At 44.9% G+C, this 22,291-nt stretch overlaps 1 long non-coding RNA gene across 1 annotated transcript in view; it reads right to left on the bottom strand.

Annotated features, from left to right (window-relative positions):
- Positions 1–654: 654 nt before the first annotated feature.
- Positions 655–22,291, bottom strand: part of LOC116860262 — an 80,248-nt gene continuing 58,611 nt past the window's right edge. Inside the window, exon 3 of the long non-coding RNA XR_004381297.1 lies at positions 655–757. This is a non-coding gene — a long non-coding RNA (uncharacterized LOC116860262). The remainder of the gene's footprint in view (positions 758–22,291) is intronic.

A 22,291-nucleotide genomic window follows, 5' to 3' on the forward strand; every position in this document is an offset into this window, starting at 1 on the left:
CTCAGCCAGACTAATCTCTTGACTCTTGGTCCAGTGCTCATCCTAGAATGCTGTGTTTAAACTGGGTCTGTAGGCTTGACTTAAGGACTGTGTAATTAAGTGAAGCAAGCACATCCCATTCTCCACCCTGTAGAAAGCCAAGTTCTGCTGGATCCCCTCCATCAGGTCAGACACGATCTCCTACCTCCCTGCCCCTTGTTCTCTTTTCTCACCATTATGCACTGACCCAGGGCCTTGATTCTGGCTCTCTGCTCAGACCAAACACCCTTAGCAGGTCTTTTCATAGCTCCCTGATTGTTCAGCTCCCTATATAATATGTTATTGATTGGTAGTTTTTAGGACCGAGGTAGTTTCTGGCACTGAGCATAGGGTGGCAGTCTCTCTGGATGGCTGCCTGGAGATCCACAAGGACCGAACACCCTGGATTCATGGCAAGCTGTCCCGCATGTACCTGGATTCGAACACTCTTTGAAACATAGCACATCTGAGTCCTGAAGGAAGAGGAGCCTCCCCAGGACAGTGGGGCCCCATCTCCTCCTATACCAGGTTGATGGATGAAAACACGGGGAATTGGATGGACCTTTGAGCAGTCCAGGCAGGACCAAGGCACTCTCTCCAGCACCCTGTTCTTACCAGCTAGCAGATTTTCTCCATGAGCAGAAGCCTCCTGCTTGGGGAACCACACCCTCACTAGGGCCCCACACTCCATCAGACCACCTCAGGAATGCATGCTGTTGGCAGTCACTCCAGCTTCCATCTGCAAAGATAAGGAGGCAGCTGTTAAGATAAGAACACAGCTTGGTTCACCCAGGAGTCAGCAAAGAATGACCTGCCTTCTGATCATGGAGTTTGGGATATCAGTGGTGAGGGGGTGGAGGGCATATTTCCAGGCCCAGTGGTCCCCTTTCTGTGACCTCCAGCATCACAAGCCTCTGGAAGCCCCAGAAATCCTTCTCCCACCACATGAACCCCTCAGTCAAGAGAAGAGAGAGTCACCACACCAAGACAGCCTCGTATTTATCTTTCCTACACTCTCACTGAGATGCTTGGATGGCAGCCCAGGCCCTTTCCTGTCCTCGGCCCAAGCCAGGAACAGCTCTGTCTGTGAAGAGAGGAGCAGCCAGTCACATACTAGGTTGCACTACCTTTATTCTATAGGGGAAAATGCCCTTGAGGCTGCCCAGTGCTGCCCATCCCTAAAGATGGCTCTAGTGCGCATGCTTCGTGATACATTACATATTATATTACTTTATTACTATTGTTATTATTATTATTTGAATCAATGGATAGCATTAATAATATTATGTGTTAGGCACTATTTGAAATATATTCCGTGTATCAATTAATTCTCACGATAGGACTCTATGAGGTAAGTATTGTTATTACATCCATTTTCAGATGTGGAAACTGAGGCACGAAGTGGTAACTTTACAGAAGAGTAGGAAGCTAGTGGGTGGTAGAAAGGGGATTTTTTTTTTTTTTTTTTTTGACAGAGAGAAAGATCACAAGTAGGCAGAGAGGCAGGCAGAGAGAGAAGGGGAAGCAGGCTCCCTGCTGAGCAGAGAGCCTGATGTGGGGCTCGATCCCAGGACCCTGGGATCATGACCTGAGCCGAAGGCAGAGGCTTAACCCACTGAGCCACCCAGGCGCCCCTAGAAAGGGGATTTTAACTAGGCCATTTGGCTACAGAGCCTCTAAGTTATTGAAGCTATGAATTTTCCTGTTAGCGTAACTTTAGCTATAGCCTTGAGTTTGCTGTTTGTACAGTTTTCACTGTACTAACTTTCTAAATATTCTAAAGCTTCCATTTTTACCTCACTCTGTTAGAAAGAGTGTTGAAATTTGAAGTGGTTTGGGGTTTGTTCTTTTTGCTCATTCGCTTGTTTGCTTTTATGAATTAGAACGTTCTGATTATAAGGAAAACAACTCCAGCTGACTTGAGTAAAAGAGGAGAACTGGTTATAAGGATAGAAGAGCTTTGTGTATTTCAAGGGCAAGAGTGAAGGTAACAAAGATACATAGTGAGGGGCGCCTGGGTGGCTCAGTGGGTTAAGCCTCTGCCTTCGGCTCAGATCATGATCCCGGGTCCCGGGATCGAGCCCCGCATCGGGCTCTCTGCTCAGCAGGGAGCCTGCTTCCCTTCCTTTCTCTCTGCCTGCCTCTCTGCCTACTTGTGATCTCTCTCTGTCAAATAAATAAATAAAAATATTAAAAGAAAAAAGATACATAGTGATTCAAAGGGGCACCTGTACCCCAATGTCCACAACAGCCCAACTATGGAAAAAGCCCAGATGTCCATCGACAGATGAATGGATAAAGAAGATGTGGTACACACACACATATACACACACAATGGAATATTACTCAGCCATCAAAGAAAGAGAAATCTTGCCACTGGCAACAATGTGAGTGGACCTAAAGGACAGTATTATGCTAAGCGCAATAAGTCAACCAAAGAAAGACAATTATCATATGATTTCCCTCATATGTGGAATTTAAGAAACAAAACAGAGGAGCATAGTGGAAGGGAGAGAAGAATAAAACAAGATGAAATCAGAGAGGGAGACAAACCATAAGAGACTCAACTCTAGGAAACAAGCTGAGCATTGCTGGAGGGGAGGGGGGCTGGCGGGAAGGGGTAGCTGGCTGATGGGCATTAAGGAGGGCACTTGATGTAATGAGTTCTGGGTGTCATATGCAACTGATGAAATCACTAAACTCTATCTCTGAAACGAATAATACAGTATATGTTAATTAAATTCAATTTAAATAAAGAATTAAAATGTAAAAAAATAATAATAAAAGAAAAAAAGAGTGAAAATGAGACTTAGATAGACAGATATTAGTGACTGGAAAATCATCAGGAGCCTCCCTCCTGGTCTAATCTGTTCCCTCCTATGTGTCTGTTCCATTCTCTCTTTATTTCTCTCTCTCTCTTATCTCCCCCAACCTATTTCTTCTGTCTTCAGTTCACATGGCAGGAGGTGATCACTGATAATTCCCAAGTTTATATACTGTGAGTCCAGCCATCTGGGAGAAGATGCTCCTTTCTGTGTCTTGATCCCAAATTCCCAGGGAAGGATTTCTGTCCCATCTTGCTCAAGTGCCTAATCCTAAATCAATCAGTCAAGGCCAGGAAGGTGGGGGTCAAATTGTATTACATGGTTACTGGAATCCCAAAGCATCTGGGAGACATAGTTATACATAGTTATGTTACTCAACTGGAAACACAAAAAGATGTCCACTGTTTATTTTTTTAATTGTATTATTGATTTCTTGGTTTACTACATTGTGAACATAAAGTGCACTCTGTTTTGTTTTTGCCTTTAGGAACTTACAGAGATTTACTCAATTATGGTTTTTTTCTCATTTGTTTTCATACAAAGAAAGATGTGGTAAGGTTTCCTGCCTCTATTGTTTCTGTCAATTTTTTACTATATTTTAATGCTGTCTTGTTTGGCACATAAGGTTTCGAGTATGTTGCATTCAGTTTAAGAATGAGCATTTGGGGGCGCCTGGGTGGCTCAGTGGGATAAGCCTCTGCCTTCGGCTCAGGTCATGGTCTCAGGGTCCTGGGATCGAGCCCCACATCGGGCTCTCTGCTTAGCGGGGAGCCTGCTTCCTCCTCTCTCTCTGCCTGCCTCTCTGCTTACTTGTGGTCTCTGTCAAATAAAAAAATAAAATCTTTAAAAAAAAAAAAAGAATGAGCATCTGTTCTCTGGGATGTTTAGTAAAATCATAGACTCTTGGAGTTGGAGGAGATCTCAAAGACATTTAGTTCATGCCCCCTTCAGAAACTTGACTGTCCTCTCTAATGTTTCCCTAACTGGCCAGTCAGCCATGTTCGAACTCTTCCAGTGATAATGAACATGTGTCCTTCCTTCTATCTGAGAAGCCTGCCCGTTACTGGACTCCTCTGACAATCAGAAGGTTCTTTCTCAATGGACTGGATGGACTCTGCCTTCTTGTCACTTCTCTTTCTCGGTTCTCACTTTGAGCATTTTCTCTGCTGTAGTAGCCCTTCACATCTTTCAGGTCAGTTTCTAGAAACTGATCTGAAACACAAAACCAGAGCCCCTCTTTCCAGAAGCTTTCCCTGGTAGCTTCAAATGTAACATATATCACAGATTCTGAAATGCCAGTTGGGAAAGAAATCCTTTAACCCTGAAAGTCTCCTTGTTTCTGTCCCTCATTTTTAAAAGTGAGGGTATGTTTTCTTTGCCTCCATTTTCTCTAATTTCATCACGGGTTCTAGAAACAAGATTACAAATAGTGATTCTGCATGGGGCAGGGTAAGAAACAGAGAAGCAAGAGAGAGAAAGTAAGAGAGAAGGGAGAGGGCTACAGTGTTTACATGCAGGAGGATGCCTTCAGGGTGCTGGTGGGCAGGCAGTGCTGTAGAAAACAGCCACCTGGAGAGACTGCTGACCATCGGTGAAAAATTGCTCATGCCTTGTCAGTGAATGAAGCTTTGGTGTCAGCAGTAGATGTCATAAAGAAAATTGCTGCTCAATGTCCACAATAGCCAAACTTTGGAAAGAACCTAGATGTCCATCCACAGATGAATAGATAAAGAAGATGTGGTGTATATACACAATGGAATACTATGCAGCCATCAAAAGAAATGAAATCTTGCCATTTGCGACAACGTGGATGGAACTAGAGGGTATTATGCTGAGCGAAATAAGTCAATCAGAGAGAGACAATGATCATATGATCTCCCTGATATGAGGAAGTTGAGAGGCAACGTGGGGGGTTTGGGGGTAGGAAAAGAATAAATGAAACAAGATGGGAGACAAACCATTAGAGACTCTTAATCTCACAAAACAAACCAAGGGCTGCTGGGGGGAGGGGGGGAGGGGGGTTATGGACATTGGGGAGGGTATGTGCTATGGTGAGTGCTGTGAAGTGTGTAAACCTGGCAATTCACAGACCTGTACCCCTGCGGCTAATAATACATTATATGTTAATTTTTTTAAGTTAAAAAAAAAAAAAAAAAAAAAGGAAGATTGCTGCTGTCCGGGTTGCCCATCTGAGCATCATCATCACAGGTGGACAGTCATGGTGTTTGTGTGTGCATGTCTTCTCCAACTACACCCAACTAGGGTGTAAGCTCCATGTAACCAAGGATTTCCAACCACCCCCCATTCACTGCTGCATCCTCAGTGCCTGGAATTGTACCTGGCACGTAGGAGGCACTCAATAAAATCTGTTGAATAAATGAATGAATTCACGCAGCTCAGCTTTCTTAATCATTGTGCCCCTTCTCCCCACCTTTGTCAACAAGTCATCTGTTCTTTCTCGTCCCTTTGATGCAAGAGGAAAACCCACTTTAACCTCCCACCCCCTGCATGCTTATCTCGGCACATCCTCAGACTTTGTCGGTGGCTTCACGAGGGCACTATTGATAGAGAAAAGAATGGAAACGTAATTAGAGAATATTGAGCTTCCTTGGTTCCACCCTTGAAAAATGTAACTTTCTGGTCCCTAAAACTCCCATTTTACTAACTTCTTTAGTTAAAAACACTTGTATTAGTTTTCTATGGCTGATGTAACAAACCATCTCAGCCTGGTGGCTTAAAACAACAGAAATTAATTTTTCTCCCTGTTTTGGAAACCAGAAGTCCAAAATTGAGGTGTCAGCGGGCCCCCACTTTCTCCAGGAACTCAATGAGAGAATCCAGACTCTGACGGCTGCCAGCATTGCTTAGCTGGTGGGCACATCACTCCATTACTTACAGGACAGCATCTTTACATTTCTCTCGGCTGTCTTCACATAGCCTTTTCCTCTATGTGCATAGTCAAGTCTCCTTCTGCCCCCTCTTGTGAGAATACACGTGAGTACCTTTAGGACCAACCCAGATAATCCAGGATAATCTCCCCATCTTAAGATCTTTAACTTAATCATACCTGCAAAGACTGTCTTTTATGCAGTAACACATACAGGCTCCAGGGATTAGAACCTGACATTTTTGGGGGCCATTATTCAGCCTCCTACAGCACTGAAGGTCACTAGCTAAATACTTGTTCCTTTGACACTCTTTCAGTATCTACTCTATGCCAGACACTGAGCTGGTCTCTGGATACAGATAGTGGCCAACAAGGCTGATGTGAGTCCTGCTCAAAGCCACACTCTGGTGAAAAAGCACAACAAGCAAGTCCATAGGCCCCGAGTGCTAATCAGCTAGTCAGTCTCCTAGCAATGTCTTGCCTCAGTAGAACTCAGGACAGGTACATTTTGATGAATCAGGTAGACGAGTGCATTAGGGGTTTTTGAGACAATAGGAAGAGGGGAAGCCTCGATAATAATTATAATCTACTTAGCGCTTACCATGCATTAGGCCCTATGCCAAATGCCCTAACACATTGTCCACTCTAGTCCTTAAATTAAGCCCAGGACGTAGGTCCGATTATGCCCAGTTTACAGACTGGGCAAACTGAGGCTCAGAGTTGACATGGTTTGTCTAGGGTCTCACAACATAAATGACCAAGCTGAAGTTTGAATGCAGGTTTGTCACACTGTAGTGTTATTAACTAGTCATGATTCCGCCTGAGTCATCAGAGGATTCTGGGCGCCAGTTAGGTTGTGGGTACTGAGGGAGGGGGACAGGCAGTATTGGGTGGTGGGAAGAGCTGAATTCTAGTCCTGATTGCTCAGCCATCATATATGTGTCCTTGAGTATGTCACTTTACCACTCCAGCCTCAGTTTCCCCACCTATCACATGGAGGGATGGGACTTGATGAACTCAAAGGCTCCATCTAACTCACATCTCCTGCATCCTAGAATGGGGGGCCAGTATAAAAACTCCATTATCTTCACACTTTGGCCTTGGACAGGAGATCACATCAGGCACGCAGAAACTCCAAAAGCTGAAAACAGGAGAATACAGTGGGTCACAGAGCTACTAGAGTAGAATTACGTTATGATTTAGCTGTCGCACAAAATCAACGACCCAGGGGACTGGGGTGAGGGTTTGGGAGGGGCTCTGCAGGCCATTCACTTGAGCCCAGCCTGGGTTCTGAGGACACAGGTGACACAGATGGCCTGCCCCTCCAGGGGAATGAGTCCCCAAAGGGAGAGTTCCAGGAGATACTCAGGACCCAAGGCAGACCCAGACTCTCAACTCTAATCTCCGTTGATTACAGCATGTGGACTCGTGGTATGACCCCTACAGAGGGTCATGATCTCTTTGGCAATTTGATTAAACCTTAGAATCCTCTCTTTAGAAAAATTCTCACAGGTGTGTAGACCAAGGCATACTGTAAAGCCCATTCATGGTCATGAAGTGTAGAGAGTGAACCCTCTGATTGGACTTGTTCCAGGAATAAATGGAGGGCTGAGGAAAGAGTCAAGGCCACTCAGAAGTCACTTTATTTTCAGAGCATCTCACATAATTCAAAAGATGATATCTTAGGGGCGCTTGGGTGGCTCAGTCGGGTAAGCGTCCAACTCTGGATTTTGGCTCAGGTCATGATCTCAGGATCCTGGGATCGAGCCCCACATTGGGTTCCACACTCAATGAGGAGTCTGTTTGAGATTTTCTCCCTCGCCTTCTGTCCCTCCCCCCACTCATGTGTACTCTCTCAAGTAAATAAATAAATTAAAAAAAAAACCAACAACAAAAACTGATACCTTTGTTTGGAAGGAGGGAATCTGAGAGAGGCAGGGTGACATTTAAAACATATCTGTGTATAATTCTCAACCAACTACTTTATTTTCTTTACATGTGTCTGGGAATTTGGAAATTCCAAGAATATTTCCATTTCCTTGGTGATCTGGAAGTTCATCCGGAAACACAGATACTAGGAATAATACTAGTTGGCAAATAGCAAAGACTGTCCCTCTCTCCTATGATGGTTTTCTTTGCCTTCTATCAGCCCTGGGCTGTCCCTTCCTCCATTTGGCAACACACTTTCTGACCCACATACATTGGGATAAGCTATCTGGAAGAGCCAGCCAGAGTTTTGGAAGTCTATGGGCAGGGTACTCCACCCAGCACAGCAATGGCAAGTTTGGATATCACGGGATTCATCTCTGAGAAATCTGACATTTTTCTGTCAATCCTTTGGGGGTCACTAATGGTTCTGAAAATTGGATAAAGCTACATACCCCTCATAAAAAATACACAATGTGCTCAGAAACAGACATTTGCAACCAAAAGGTTCACAATCTCCCTAAAGCTTACCCATGAATGCCATAGAGCTGTACCATCCAAGATGGTAGATAGCCACAAACTCCGCATGGATCCCTTGAAATGTGGCCAGTCACAGCTGAGATATGCTGTAGGTTTCAAAGACTCAGTATGAGAAAGAGAATGTAAACTGTCTCATTAATAATTTTTATATGGGGGCGCTTGGGTGGCTCAGTGGGTTAAAGCCTCTGCCTTCGGCTCAGGTCGTGATCCCAGGGTCCTGGGATCGAGCCCCACGTCGGGCTCTCTGCTCCGCGGGTAGCCTGCTTCTCCCTCCCCCTCTGCCTACTTGTGATCTCTCTGTGAAATAAATAAAATCTTTTTAAAAATTAATTTTTATATGATTACAAGTTGAAATGATAATATTTGGCTATCCTGACTTAAAGTACATTATTAAAATTTCACTTGGTTCATAAGCCTTAGGAAACCTTGGATTTATAAATTACAAGTATATGCTTTAAATCTTATTATCCACTGCCCACTTCCTAATGTAGTCAAGGTGGCAGCACTAGGCAGGGCTTCCCGGGATATACCCCTCCTTCTTCTCTTCCCCAGCAACCACTCAGGGATGAACATAGGCTTAGGGCCAAGGAGAAACCTTCCTAAGGGAGAAGGCCCCTGGTCAGGCACTAGGAAGATGTGGCAGCCTCTTGGCAAAGCAGAGCATTGAGCTTTCAGGTGTGGCCAGGGACCGCTCATCATGACAGTGCCCTAGATTGAGGTTTTGCTCTTCCTGCTGGTCTACCAGCCTCACGTGGAAATCCCCAAGTCCAGGTTCTAGGGTATGCAGCTCCTAAGGACCTGGCCCCAGCTGGCCATGCACAGAGTGATGGTCCCAGTTCCCCAAGGAAACACGAAGACCTCATGGTGGCTTCCACCACAGCCCCCTGGATATATTCTAGTTCTGGGCAGTATCAGCTAAAATGACCCGGAAAAGGCATCTAGTCTAACCCCTCATCTTCCGGGTGGAGAAACTGAGATTCAAATGGGTCAAGTGAATTTCCTGGCCACACAGCTGCTTAGTTCTATCAGCAGCCTGGCTCAGTAAATACAGGCTGCATAAACAACAAACAGCTGACCCCGGGAAGGAATGCAGATCTCTCCTGGCACAGGCCCGTGCCCCTCTCGCTAAGCTCACAGACATCACGCCCCTCCTCAGGAAGTGGGGGATTCCTTCACCCTATTGATGACCACAGGGAAGAACGACAGAAGCAGAATGGGATCCAAAAGGAGAGATTTGACTTGAGAGTGATTATTCGCTCTCACCATCCCTCCTTCCCCCACGGGGATTTTAGGATCTCTGCAAACCCCAGGTGCTCTCACTTCTGGAGACCCCTTCCCACTGCTTGCCAGACAGAACCTACATGAAATAGAATTTATGCCTATTTGAGAGCTGATTTGAAATTAGCTGATGACATGTTAGGATTTAGACACTTAATGAAAATATTAACTTTAACATTTGGTTGTTTCGTCATTGTTGCTATGTCCCAAGCATTATGATAGGACTTTGCAAAACTCAAGAGCCCAAAGTGGGGGCAGATATTCAGCTGGTGTCCTCGGGTACACCTATCCCTATTGTTCGCCTCTGCTGCCCACTCCAATTGGTCAATGGCCATGTCCTCCAGACATGAAGTCTTTGAACATTACCCCTGCCAGAGGGATAAAATGGCCCTGTCTTCCGTAGCCTTCCTTTGTCACATTGGATGAGCAACAACCTTAATAAACGCTCTCCACCGGTTCTTTGGCATAAAGAAGGAACAAGTCATAGTGAGTAAAACTCAGAGGTCCACCTGGGCCACATCCTCACTATGTATGTCTCACATGGCAGGAACAGGATCCCACAGCCAATGACCACAAAATGCTGACACTGCTACTAAACTGATCGTCAGTGGACACACACAGAAAACTGAGAGTCTGCAGTCTCAGACACGTTTTTGCTAACAAGGGGATAGAGAACGTGACATTGCAGCTGCTGTCACCTGCCTCTCCTGCCACCCAGAAATGTGAGTCCTGGTGTAAACCTCTGGGCCCCTCAGCAGGTGCAGGGAAGACCACATGATCCCTTCCTGGTGCAGATGCACACATCTGGCTCATCGGAGGCCTGGGGCCTTGGAAGGGAGGTGCGCCCTGAGAGGCCATGGAGACATCCTCCCCATCAAAATGGCATGTCCATCTGGTAACTTGAAGTCCTCCAGGGGAATGAGGAAGACCGTGGACTATGGGGTCAGACAGTCCTGAGTTTGAACCCTGGCTGGATCACTAGCTAACTATGAGAAACATTACTAGAGCTCTCCTCTATCCCCTCATCTCCAAAATGGGGAGAATCCTCCTACCTGGAAGGGCAAGGATTAAAGGGCGGGGGTGGGTATTGCTTGTAAAGCTCTAATCCCATGGTAGCCGGTCAAATCACCTGCTTTCCTGTTCCACATCATGTACTCCTTTGAACCTCACAGTCCTGCCCAGGAGGGAAGTCGCAGAGCCAAGGGGTTGAGACCCTGGAGTCAGGGGGCCTGGATTTGAATCCAGGCTCTGACACTTATGACCTGTGGGACTTTGGGCCAGGAGGGCTCCTCACTGGTTAAAAAAAAAAAAAAAAAGAAAAGAAAGAAAGAAAGAGGGAGGCAGGGAGAGAGGAAGGAAGAAGGAAGGAAGGAAGGAGAGAGAGAGAGAAAGAAAGAAAAAAAGAAAGAGAAAAATACTACATCGTGTAAGGGTTGTTGGGAGGATGAAATGAATTAATAGATGAAAGTGTTCCAAATAGCACCAGACACATAGGAAATCTTCATTATTTCCCCTGTTGTTATTATAGTGGGTGCTCAATAAATGCTACCCAAACTCAAGTTTATCTATAAGACGTCCTGGGGAAGAAATGGAACCTCCTTTCCACTAAGGTTCCCCGAGTATCATTATTTTTTTTTTCAATATCTGTGCTTCCTTAAAGAAAACCCACGGGAGGGTAGAGGCCAGAACCCAGTATGTATTGTACTGAGCTGGACACTTTTGATGTGCTTTTCTCATTTTTATTTATTTTCTGCTGTGTCCCTGAAAGGAATGTGCAAGATGGTGTGAGAAATGAGGAACTGGCACCAAAAGAAGAAGCAATCCTCCTTACGTTTCCTAATTCTTGTCCACTAAGCTCTCATCTCCATCCTAACCCAGAAGAAGCTCCCATACAGCATAACAGAGAGAGGTCGGGGGGGGCTCCAAAGGACTGTGACCACATCAGGGCCTCTGTCACCCTAGAAGGGCTCTGCTACTCCAAGTGTGGCCCATGGACAAGCAACATGAGCACCGGTGAGAGCTCCTCAGAAATGCAAAATCCCACACCCCTCACCCCCAGATCTAATGACTCTGCACTTTAGTAAGATGCTGGTGAGGGGGGGATTCATTTACACTTCAAGGTTTCCACAAGCATCCTTATCCGAACAACTAAGAGCAAGTGTAATAGTGCACTGGGACTGTTGTGAGGATTACTGGGGCGTGCATATGGAATTGTTTGGTTGAAGAGCCCAGAGGCTGTACCTAGAGCTGCAGGGTCCTTGTCACTTTTCCCCAACGCTCTTCTGTGGACTACCTAAGACCAGGATGCCTCAGCAGGAAGGGAGGCTGAGCTGGCCACATGATTCCTAGGAGACCTGCTAGACTAACATTTATCAAGCCATGAAGAGGGACACCATGGAATAGTGCATAGAACACAGCTTCAGAGACTAACAGATAGGACTTCAAGTCCTGGCTCTTCCACCTCCTAGTTGTGACTGTGAACAAGTCAGCTCAGCTTTCTGAGCCTTAATTCCTTCACCTGCACAATGGAGATCCTCACACAGACTCTTCCAGACTCTTGTGAGATAATGTACGTAAAGCATCTAATACAGCACCCGGTTCATAGGTGCTCAATAAAGGAAGCTAATAGCACTAGTTACTGTTATAACCAAGAATTATTATAATGCCCATGAGAGCTGTCTGGTTTCCCAGTAAGTGTGAGGAGTCTGATCTAGGCAAGTATTTGGGGGCTACAGTAGCTCAGGGGAAATAACCAGTCATTGACTCATTATTCAAGCATCTATTAAGCTCCAACTGTATGCAAGGGAGCTTTATGTATCAGAAAGAGCATGGGCTCTGCTGTCAGAAGAGTGGGTTTGAATCTCCAAGGCTCTTCCCTGCTCTAGGATTCTAAGATATGTCAGCTTTCAGCGGAAAGAGGGGAAAGTACCGCCAGAGCAGGACTGAGTCTGAGTGTCACCAAGTCAGGGAGGATTGTTTCTTGGCTAAGGGAAAAAGATATGACTGGGACAAAAGGGTTGAAAGAAGAGAGTGCAGCATGCATTCCCCCCGTCCCCATCACAGGGAGTCAGGGACAATCCAAACACTAAGGCAGATCTCACGGAGGAGGACCCCTTCCCTCCAAACGGGAGTAATGTTTGATTTTCTATTCTTTGAGGAAGTCAGAATAATGCTCCAGAGCCACAGATTTTAAACTTACATGTGCATCAATGTCATGTACATGTACATGTACATTTACAAGTACATATTTACATGTACATGTACATAGTTGCATGTAATACATGTAAATATGTGGATTACTGAGCTCCAGGCCCCAAAATCAGATCCAGTAAGTCTTAGAACCCCAGAATCAAATCCAGTCAGTCTCAGAATCCATACACTTTACAGATGTTTCTGATGCAGGTGAGAGAAATTCTGCCTTAGGAAATGAAACCCACTTCTTCGGACTCCAAAGTCTATTCTTTGTCTATCACGCTAAGGTCCGCTGGAAAGATGGATGGGCACATGGATTGGTAGATGGATGGATGGGCAAACCAAACAGCTCCCCTCACCTGGGTCCAAGAGGCTGTGGACAGGTGATAGAAGCTGGGACCCTGCTCTGGTTTGTGTCAACTCTCTCTTTTTTGTTTCTGGGAAGGCGCTGAGCTTGGAGCGCTGGCCTAATGATTCTGGCACATTGCTCAATGCCAGCTCAGTATGGTGGAAAGGGAAGGAGCTATGGAATTAGAATACGTGTTTAAGTCTAAGCTCTGGCATTCCTTGGTTGTGTGACCACATGGAATCCACACCTTAAGTGAACCTTGAGTTTCTCATTTGTAAAAAGAGGATCAAGTGCCCAACCCACAAGACTGTTAGCTACTAGAGAAGAATGAGTGCTAGCTAATTTCCCCAGATAAGGACACACCCGTCAGTCCCCACTGCCTTTTCCCTCCTGATCCGAGATCCTTAAGGAGGGTCCGGTAACCTCTCACATTTATGGACACCTCTCTTTCAGGAACAGACGTCGCGTCTGAGTCTCGCAACAGTGTGCTGTCTCTTGTGACACTCGTGGGGGTTAGGATTCCTAAATGACAGGCAACTGAGGGGATCAGAAAGCAGAAAAGTGAAGCCATTTATCCCAGGTCACCTGGCAGCCATTCAGGAGTTATTGATCTCAAGGTTATCTTCTGGGTCTAAGTCCAGGGGGTCTTTCAACTGTTCCCCATGGCCTCCTCCTGAATAGGTTGCTCTCACGTTAAACCCTGAAGTCACCTTTGTAGCAGCTTGGGGGTGGGGCGAGATCACAGCGAAAAAATAAAACTGGTCCCTTAACTTTGTCACTAGATGGTAATTGGAAGCATTTGAATGTTTAATGCCCACACGTCTCCATCTTGCTGTTTTAGACTCCACAAGTCACACCAAAGGCACTTATGGAAACTACTGGAATCTTTTTAAGTCTGTTTGGTGGCCCCTTTATCCCTGTGGCCTTCAGAAGGCATCTGTGTCCGGGTATCAGATAGAGGAGGCTCTGAGAAGGGACAGAGTCTATTTATTCTAACTTGCTCTGTCGCCTCTAATGTACTGTCACACAAGTGACTTGCTGTGCGATGCTAGAAAGGAAACAATAAAATGCACGATTAAGAGTGTGGCTAATGCCTCCCAGGGAATGGGGTACTCTGGAGGTCATATTTCCCCGGGAATTCATTGACTATAGAAGCCTTCCCCATGGCCTTCACAGGGAGGTCTGTGTTGCCCTTTCTCACAAAGGAGTTGGAGGCTAGGTGGAAAGTGGGGAACAGACAAGGCAGCCAGGGCCAACTCCACTCAGTGCCCCTCCAAGGTGAGAAGAGACGTGCCCGCCCCTTCTGGGGGAGTTGTCTTCCCTTGTTCTTGAGTCCAACCCTTGCTTGAAAGAGCTGTCCTGCTCTGGCTTTATGTCTCAAATGACCTGGAACAAAACAGCTCCCACTGTACTATTGTTTCTCTGAGGTTTTGTTTTTTTTTTTTAAAGATTTTTATTTATTGATTTGACAGAGAGAGATCACAAGTAGACAGAGAGGCAGGCAGAGAGATAGAGAGAGAGAGGGAAGCAGGCTCCCTGCTGAGCAGAGAGCCCAATGCGGGACTCGATCCCAGGACCCTGAGATCATGACCTGAGCCGAAGGCAGCGGCTTAACCCACTGAGCCACCCAGGCACCCTGTTTCTCTGAGTTTTAAAGTGAAGTCCAGGTCTTCCCAGTTCTCGCCTTCTTGGGAAGACTAAAGGATTAGTGTCTTCCTTGAATTCTTATAACAAAGACAACTGATAAGAATGACACTTCCCTCCGACCACACAGGCCCAGGTATTAGGGCAATGTTACCCCTATATTTTCAATACATTGGGCATTGCAGGATGTTTGCAACAGCGGGGTGTGAGCCAGCCCTGCTGAAGAAAACAAGATCTCACTCAAGAAGCTGCATCTAAGTACCTACCCAGTGGTCCTGGACCCCACTCTTGGGAGAACCCATTCACAGAACGCCACAGTAAGGGCACACTGGGAAAAAGAGAAGGTTCTGGATAAGTTGTGAAGCAGAAAAGTTGGGTCTTAGTTCTTTTGTTCTCCAAGCCTGGGAGACTCATGCTCCCTCCTGCCTCACTTGCACCCTCTTACCATGCCTGTCCTTTTCTTCAAGGATACACCCAGATACTAAGTGCCACATGGTCTATCTGATAAATTCTTCTGAGCTCCTGGAGATCAGCAAGAGAGCCAGGGAAGCAGCATTAACGGTAGCCTTCTGGAGGTGAAATCAGCACCTAGTATGCAAACCTCCGTGACTTCCACGCTGGACACTTCAAGCCAACAGGGATGAAGTCCAGCCCACAGGGAGAAGGGACCATGGGCCATCCAAATAACATCCTGGTAGGATGGAGAACCACACTTCAGGCTCCTGGGAACTCCAACCCATTGGCGTATGCCCTAATGGAATTTCCTTACCACCTCTAGCCCTCTGACACACCTCCGTGGAGCTTTAACAGAGGTCTTGTACCTGCATATCCTCCATACGGCAGTGCGACGTGCCGGGACGACTGCCTCCAAGACCTGGCCTCTTCTTTGGACCCTCCCCTTCTATCTTATCCCCAGCTCCTGCTACTACCACCATATCCAGCCATGGGGACAGGGGGGTGAAAATGCAGCCCCACTTACCCTTGCACCCTCCCAGCCAGGGAAGATCTCCAGGAGCTCACTGGCCTCAATGGTTGAATGCCTCATTATAAAGGGGAGTCATCCCTGCGGAAGGTTGATGAGTGGAGCCAGGCCAGTCTCCCTGTGGGTTAGAAGAGGCTTCGTCTCATGGTCAAAAGAGTTTCAGCAGAGCAGTTGTTCAGCCTCAAGCCAGAGAAGTGATTAGGAGGCCAGAGCTTCAGAGAGGGGCACAGCCTGCATGGACATCACAGGTATCCCTTGCTTTAAGAGAGAGTTCAATAAGGTGCTGTCTTATGTGTAATAAAAGGAAATTGCACTTGATTTAAAACAACAACAACGACAATGAGTGACCATGGGATTCTCGGACTAGTGACCATGCCCACTCTTGCTGGGCCCCTACTGAACACGTCAAGTTTGGGGTCACCTCTGTGGGCATCAGTGCACCCATACTGCACTGTCCCAGGACACCAAAGACACCAAGAAGGCTTCAAGGCAGCCCAGGTTGGGGGGATTTCAAGGAATGGCTCTGTTAAACAAACCCAAAGGCTCTTTCTGGAAGTGACAGCGGAAGGGCCTGGATGCAAACGGTGACAAATCAGACCAGCTGGTGTAGGACCAGATACAGCACATTGCCCTTCCCTCCATGTATTTAATTTGGGGCCATCTCAGGCAGCCCAGGATGGGTTGGAGTGGCCAGTGGGGTGGGAGAGATGCACTAAGAGCTCAGAGCGGAAGACAGAAAGGCCAGGGAAAGGAGCTGGAGGAGAGACAGCCAGGGCAAGACAAAAAGCAGGGGACTCCATAGGACATGCAGCTCCAGAACGAACTTACAGCTTCACCAAAGCTGACTTTAAGCCGACCTTCAGCAGCGCTTCTTAGCAATGTACACCGGGCAATCGCTGGTAAATCTTTATTAATTTTAATTGGCGGCACCCATTTATAAGAACCATTAAAAAGGATAAATTGAGCCCATCCGGCGTAATGTCTTTTGTTAATTAGTTTGTCAGCACTGTTTTAATATCCCCTAATGACTTCATATTTCAGACCTGACATTAAAGGAGACGCCGTGAGAAAGGAAATGGTCTTATCACAGTGTACGGTAACGTTTTTCTTTTTTGAACAAAAAGTGTCCTTCCAAACGCTGACCAAGGTTAGATGTCATTTAATTCTCAAAGGTGGGTGCCGCAGGACTTCTAAGACCCCTTATTCTGTATCCAAGTCCCGCCACCCTCATCATTTCTCAACGTGCCTCTCTTCCAACCATCTCAGGCATCCCCCAAACCTCATTCATTTCTTCCCTACTTCCTTCCTTCCTTCCTTCCTTCCTTCCTTCCTTCCTTCCTTCCTTCCTCCCTTCCTTCCTTCCTTCATTTATTCAACAAACATTTATTGAGCTCCTCAGAATCAGGGAAATAGGTGGGGATAAAGTCAAGTAAGATACAGATACTTTCCAGAAAAAAAGACCTAAAAGCTTCTCATTCTGCACCCCAGAGAAGATCTTTTATCACAAATTCAAGGCCATGGGTTCCATTTGGACAGGAAGCAAAATACAGAAGGGAAGAGAAAGAGAAAGACAAATAGTTCAGATGAGACTTGGCTATTGATCCCGACTGGTTATGTTCTAAACTCAAGTGAAAAACAACACTGGCGCCAAGGTGGTCTCCCACGGAAGGGGCACAGGGTTTGGAGAGAGACAGAGAAACACACTGGGATCTTAGCACCACTGCGTAACCTGCCTCTTCCACGGGGCTCAGAGGAGAGGGGAAAAGATGAGTCACTGAAATGCTGGAAGCTTTTAGAACTATTCACACGCTTCTAAAATCTAAACAAAAGAAGGAAGTTAAGCTTTCTAATGTGCGGTGAAGGTTTCACTCCCTCCCTCTGCCCTGGTCTGTGTGGCCAAGGGCCACTGTGACTCCAGACATGGGGTGAGGCGTGTTCGCTCACCACAGCTTACCTTCGCCTCGTGCAGCGAACTCCCAGGTAATATCATCGGGGTTGAACCCAATTACTCTCACAAAAGTACAATTAGAAATCGTAGCTTAAACCGCAAGTTGACATGAAAAATGACAGGCGAAACTTCTCCCAATCCTGGTACAAGCTCTTTGTCAACCATATGATGAGGTAAAAATAATGTTGATCTAATCGCATCTGACAAGCTATTGGCCAAAAAAAAAGGAAAAAAAGAGTATGAAAAATTATTGAGAAGACTCTATGAAATGTGGATTTACATCCACTATTATTCACAGTAAACTGCTCTAGCCATATTCTGTGCCTGGAGATATTACCTAATGACCATGGGACTAATTTATGTTTTATGGTAAGTAAACGGACATGAATGGAGACCCACATGTGTTCAAAAACCTTCTTATTGACAGGGTTTGCAGCCATAAAAGTCTGGAGACCACCCAAGTGTGGAATTCTGGGCAAGTAATTAGGCCCCCGGATTCTCAGTTTCCTCATCTGCAAAATGGGAGGAAGTCTTGGTAGCTTGTTCTAATGACTAGAAATGAAACATTTAAAGGGTCCATCACAGAGTCGGATGTAGGCACATCACAGAAAAAGCTACCTTCCTCCTCCCACCAGTGAGCAAGACTCTATAATTCCTTTCTGTACAGTCTATGATGACTATTGAATCCCTGAAGATTAAAAAAAAGAAAAGCAAAAAACCCCAAGTCCTGTTAAAAGAGGCAGTAAGAGTTTCTTGCCGGGCTTGATTCTCTGGAGATACATTCTCAAACTTTCTCCTCTCCTATATCTTATGGACCCCATAGAGAGGGCCCCAGCAACCCCAGCACATAGGTCATGCATAGGAATGAAAAGAGCTTCAGGCGGACCACACTCTGAAGAAACGGACACTTTTCAGCACCATAAGGAGTACTTGCTTTGTAGGAAGGTGGGCAGAAATCAGGAATGTAGATAACTTTAGGTGAAATGTTGCATCTGCATGTTCTGTGCCTAAAATAGCACTTAGGAGAGTCCATTCCTTGAGTTCTTGCAGGGTTTTCTGCCTTAAGAGGTCCTCTGATGAAAAGCAAATGTTCATGAGGGATCGAATGTATTAGACCTCAACTAACATCTAAAAGGAAATTTACAAGTCAACCTTTTGAAAGTGAAATCACAGCCAAGAGAGGAGGGCAGGGAGCAGGGATAGAGTGCGGAACAGGGAGAAAAGGGCTGAAAGATGAATTTCTGGGTGGGGATCCCATGACTCTGTTTAACATTACCTATAACCAGCTTTGCTGGGACCAGCTCTTAATCTTTAGGAGGGGATTACTTGCCTTTGAAGATCTCCACCTTCCCCTCTTCTTCCCTTTCTCCTTTCCGTTCCCCACCCTCTCTAGTCTCCTCTCCCAGTACAGACAGACACACACACATACACACATACACACACAGACACACACCCCAAAGCTACTAGAGCTCTGAATTTAAAAAAAAGAGAGAGAGAGAGAGTTTAGGATGAAAACAAAGTTTGAAAATACTGTTAGACTCTGATATAGGACTAATTTGAAAGAAAAATAAGTCGTACATGTGTGCACATGGATGAGTACAGCTTACAACTTTCAGCAACAACTAATGTCCTCATTCCCCCAAAACAGACTCTAGGTGCACATGCTATGAACTAGACCTTGTGCTAAGTGCTAAGGATACTAAGATGATTAAGAAAAATAATCTTTGCCTTCAAGGAGCTCACCATTTAGGTGGCAACACCAACATATACACCAACATATACACCATGATAGATAATTAGTCACACATTTTAAAAGAGGTGAATCTGTAGGGGACACAGATGAGACAGGGACTCACCTGTTCCTTTGGGGAAGTTGGTTTAGGGAAGGTTTCATAATGGGAGGGTCCCATGAACTACATAGCTATTAAAACTTTTTTTTTTTTTTTACTGTTCAATGTATCATAGAGGAAAGAGCATAAAATGACACACATGGGGGTTAAGGAGTGTGCACTTGTTCTGATAAGCACCAGGTAATGTGTGGAAGTGTTAAACCACTACATTGTATGCTCAAAACTAATATAACACTGTCTGTTAACTATACTGGAATTAAAATTAAAAAATAAAAACAATAAGAATAATCCTTGAACATCTGTGAAGCCACTACCCAGCCTAAGAAATAGACAGTTGCTATACCTCTGAAGTCCCTCTGAGTGTCCCTTTCTGATCCCCTCTGTATGTTTTATTAATCAGCCCTTGGTTTTCACTTAAAAATTTATCACATATATATGCAGCACAAAACTATATAATTTTGTGGTTGGCTTGGTTTTAAATTTTATGTAAATTAGAATAATGGAATAATAGAGTATTATTATTCTGAGAAATGGTATTTTTTCTACTCCACCTTTTGTTTTTTTGAGAACTATCTATATTCATGAATGTAGCCACAGTTAGGTTTCTTTCTTTCTTTTTTTTATTTTTATTTTTTTAAATTTTTATTAACATATAATGTATTATTAGCCTCAGGGGTACAGGTCTGTGAATCGCCATGTTTACACACTTCACAGCACTCACCATAGCACATACCCTCCCCAATGTCCATAACCCAACCACCCTCTCCCTAACCCCCTCCCCCCGGCAACCCTCAGTTTGTTTTGTGAGTCTGTCTTATGGTTTGTCTCCCTCCCGATCCCATCTTGTTTCATTTATTCTTTTCTTACCCCCCAAGCCCCCATGTTGCCTCTCAACTTCCTCATATCAGGGAGATCATATGATCATTGTCTTTCTTTGATGGACTTATTTCGCTAAGCATGATACCCTCTAGTTCCATCCATGTCATCACAAATGGCAAGATTTCATTTCTTTGGATGGCTGCATAGTATTCCATTGTATATATATACCACATCTTCTTTATCCATTCATCTGTGGATGGACATCTAGGTTCTTTCCATAGTTTGGCTATTATGGACATTGCTGCTATAAACATTCGGGGGCACATGCCCCTTCGGATCACTACATTTGTATCTTTAGGGTAAATACCCAGTAGTGCAATTGCTGGGTCGTAGGGTAGCTCTATTTTCAACTTTTTGAGGAAACTCTATGCTGTTTTCCAGAGTGGTTGCACCAGCTTGCATTCCCACCAACAGTGTAGGAGTGTTCCCTTTTCTCCACATCCTCGCCAGCATCTGTCATCTCCTGACTTGTTAATTTTAGCCATTCTGACTGCTGTGAGGTGGTATCTCATTGTGGTTTTGATTTGTATTTCCCTGATGCTGAGTGATGTGGAGCACTTTTTCATGTGTCTGTTGGCCATCTGGATGTCTTCTTTGCAGAAATGTCTGTTCATGTCCTCTGCCCATTTCTTGATTGGATTATTTGTTCTTTGGGTATTGAGTTTGCTAAGCTCTTTATAGATTTTGGAAACCAGCCCTTTATCTGATATGTCATTTGCAAATATCTTCTCCCATTCTGTCAGTTGTCTTTTGGTTTTGATGACTGTTTCCTTTGCTGTGCAGAAGCTTTTGATCTTGATAAACTCCCAATAGTTCATTTTTGCCCTTGCTTCCCTTGCCTTTGGCGATGTTCCTAGGAAGAAGTTGCTGTGGCTGAGGTTGAAGAGGTTGTTGCCTGTGTTCTCCTCAAGGATATTGATGGATTCCTTTCTCACATTGAGGTCCTTCATCCATTTTGAGTCTATTATTGTGTGTGGTGTAAGGAAATGGTCCAATTTCATTTTTCTGCATGGGCTGTCCAATTTTCCCAACACCATTTGTTGAAGAAGATGTCTTTTTTCCATTGGACATTCTTTCCTTCTCTGTCGAAGATTAGTTGACCATAGAATTGAGGGTCTATTTCTGGGCTCTCTATTCTGTTCCAGTGATCCATGTGTCTGTTTTTGTGCCAGTACCATACTGTCTTGATGATGACAGCTTTGTAATAGAGCTTGAAGTCTGGAATAGTGATGCCACCAACTTTGGCTTTCTTTTTCAATATTCTTCTGGTTATTTTAGGTCTTTTCTGGTTCCATATATATTTTAGGATTATTTATTCCATTTCTTTGAAAAGAATGGATGGTATTTTGATAGGGATTGCATTAAACATGTAGATTGCTTTAGGTGGCATAGACATTTTCACAATATTTGTTCTTCCGATCCATGAGCATGGAACATTTTTCCATTTCTTTGTGTCTTCCTCAATTTCTTTCATGAGTACCTTATAGTTTTTTGAGTACAGATTCTTTGTCTCTTTGGTTAGGTTTATTCCTAGGTATCTTATGATTTTGGGTGCAATTGTAAATGGGATTGACTCCTTAATTTCTCTTTCTTCTGTATTATTGTTGGTGTATAGAAATGCAACTGGTTTCTGTGCATTGATTTTATATCTTGATACTTTACTGAATTCCTATACAAGTTCTAGCAGATTTGGAGTGGAGTCTTTTGGGTTTTCCACATAAAGTATCATACCATCTGCAAAGAGTGATAGTTTGACTTCTTCTTTGCCGATTTGGATGACTTTCATTTCTTTTTGTTGTCTGATTGCTGAGCTAGGACTTCTAGTACTATGTTGAATAGCAGTGGTGATAATGGACATCCCTGCTGTGTTCCTGACCTTAGCAGAAAAGCTCTCAGTTTTTCTCCAGTGAGAATGGTATTTGCTGTGGGTCTTTCATAGATGGCTTTGATGATATTGAGGTATGTATCCTCTA

This window comes from Lontra canadensis, unplaced genomic scaffold (assembly GCF_010015895.1).
Source record: "Lontra canadensis isolate GAN:19392208 unplaced genomic scaffold, GSC_riverotter_1.0 scaffold173, whole genome shotgun sequence".
NCBI classification, from domain to species: Eukaryota; Metazoa; Chordata; class Mammalia; order Carnivora; family Mustelidae; genus Lontra; species Lontra canadensis.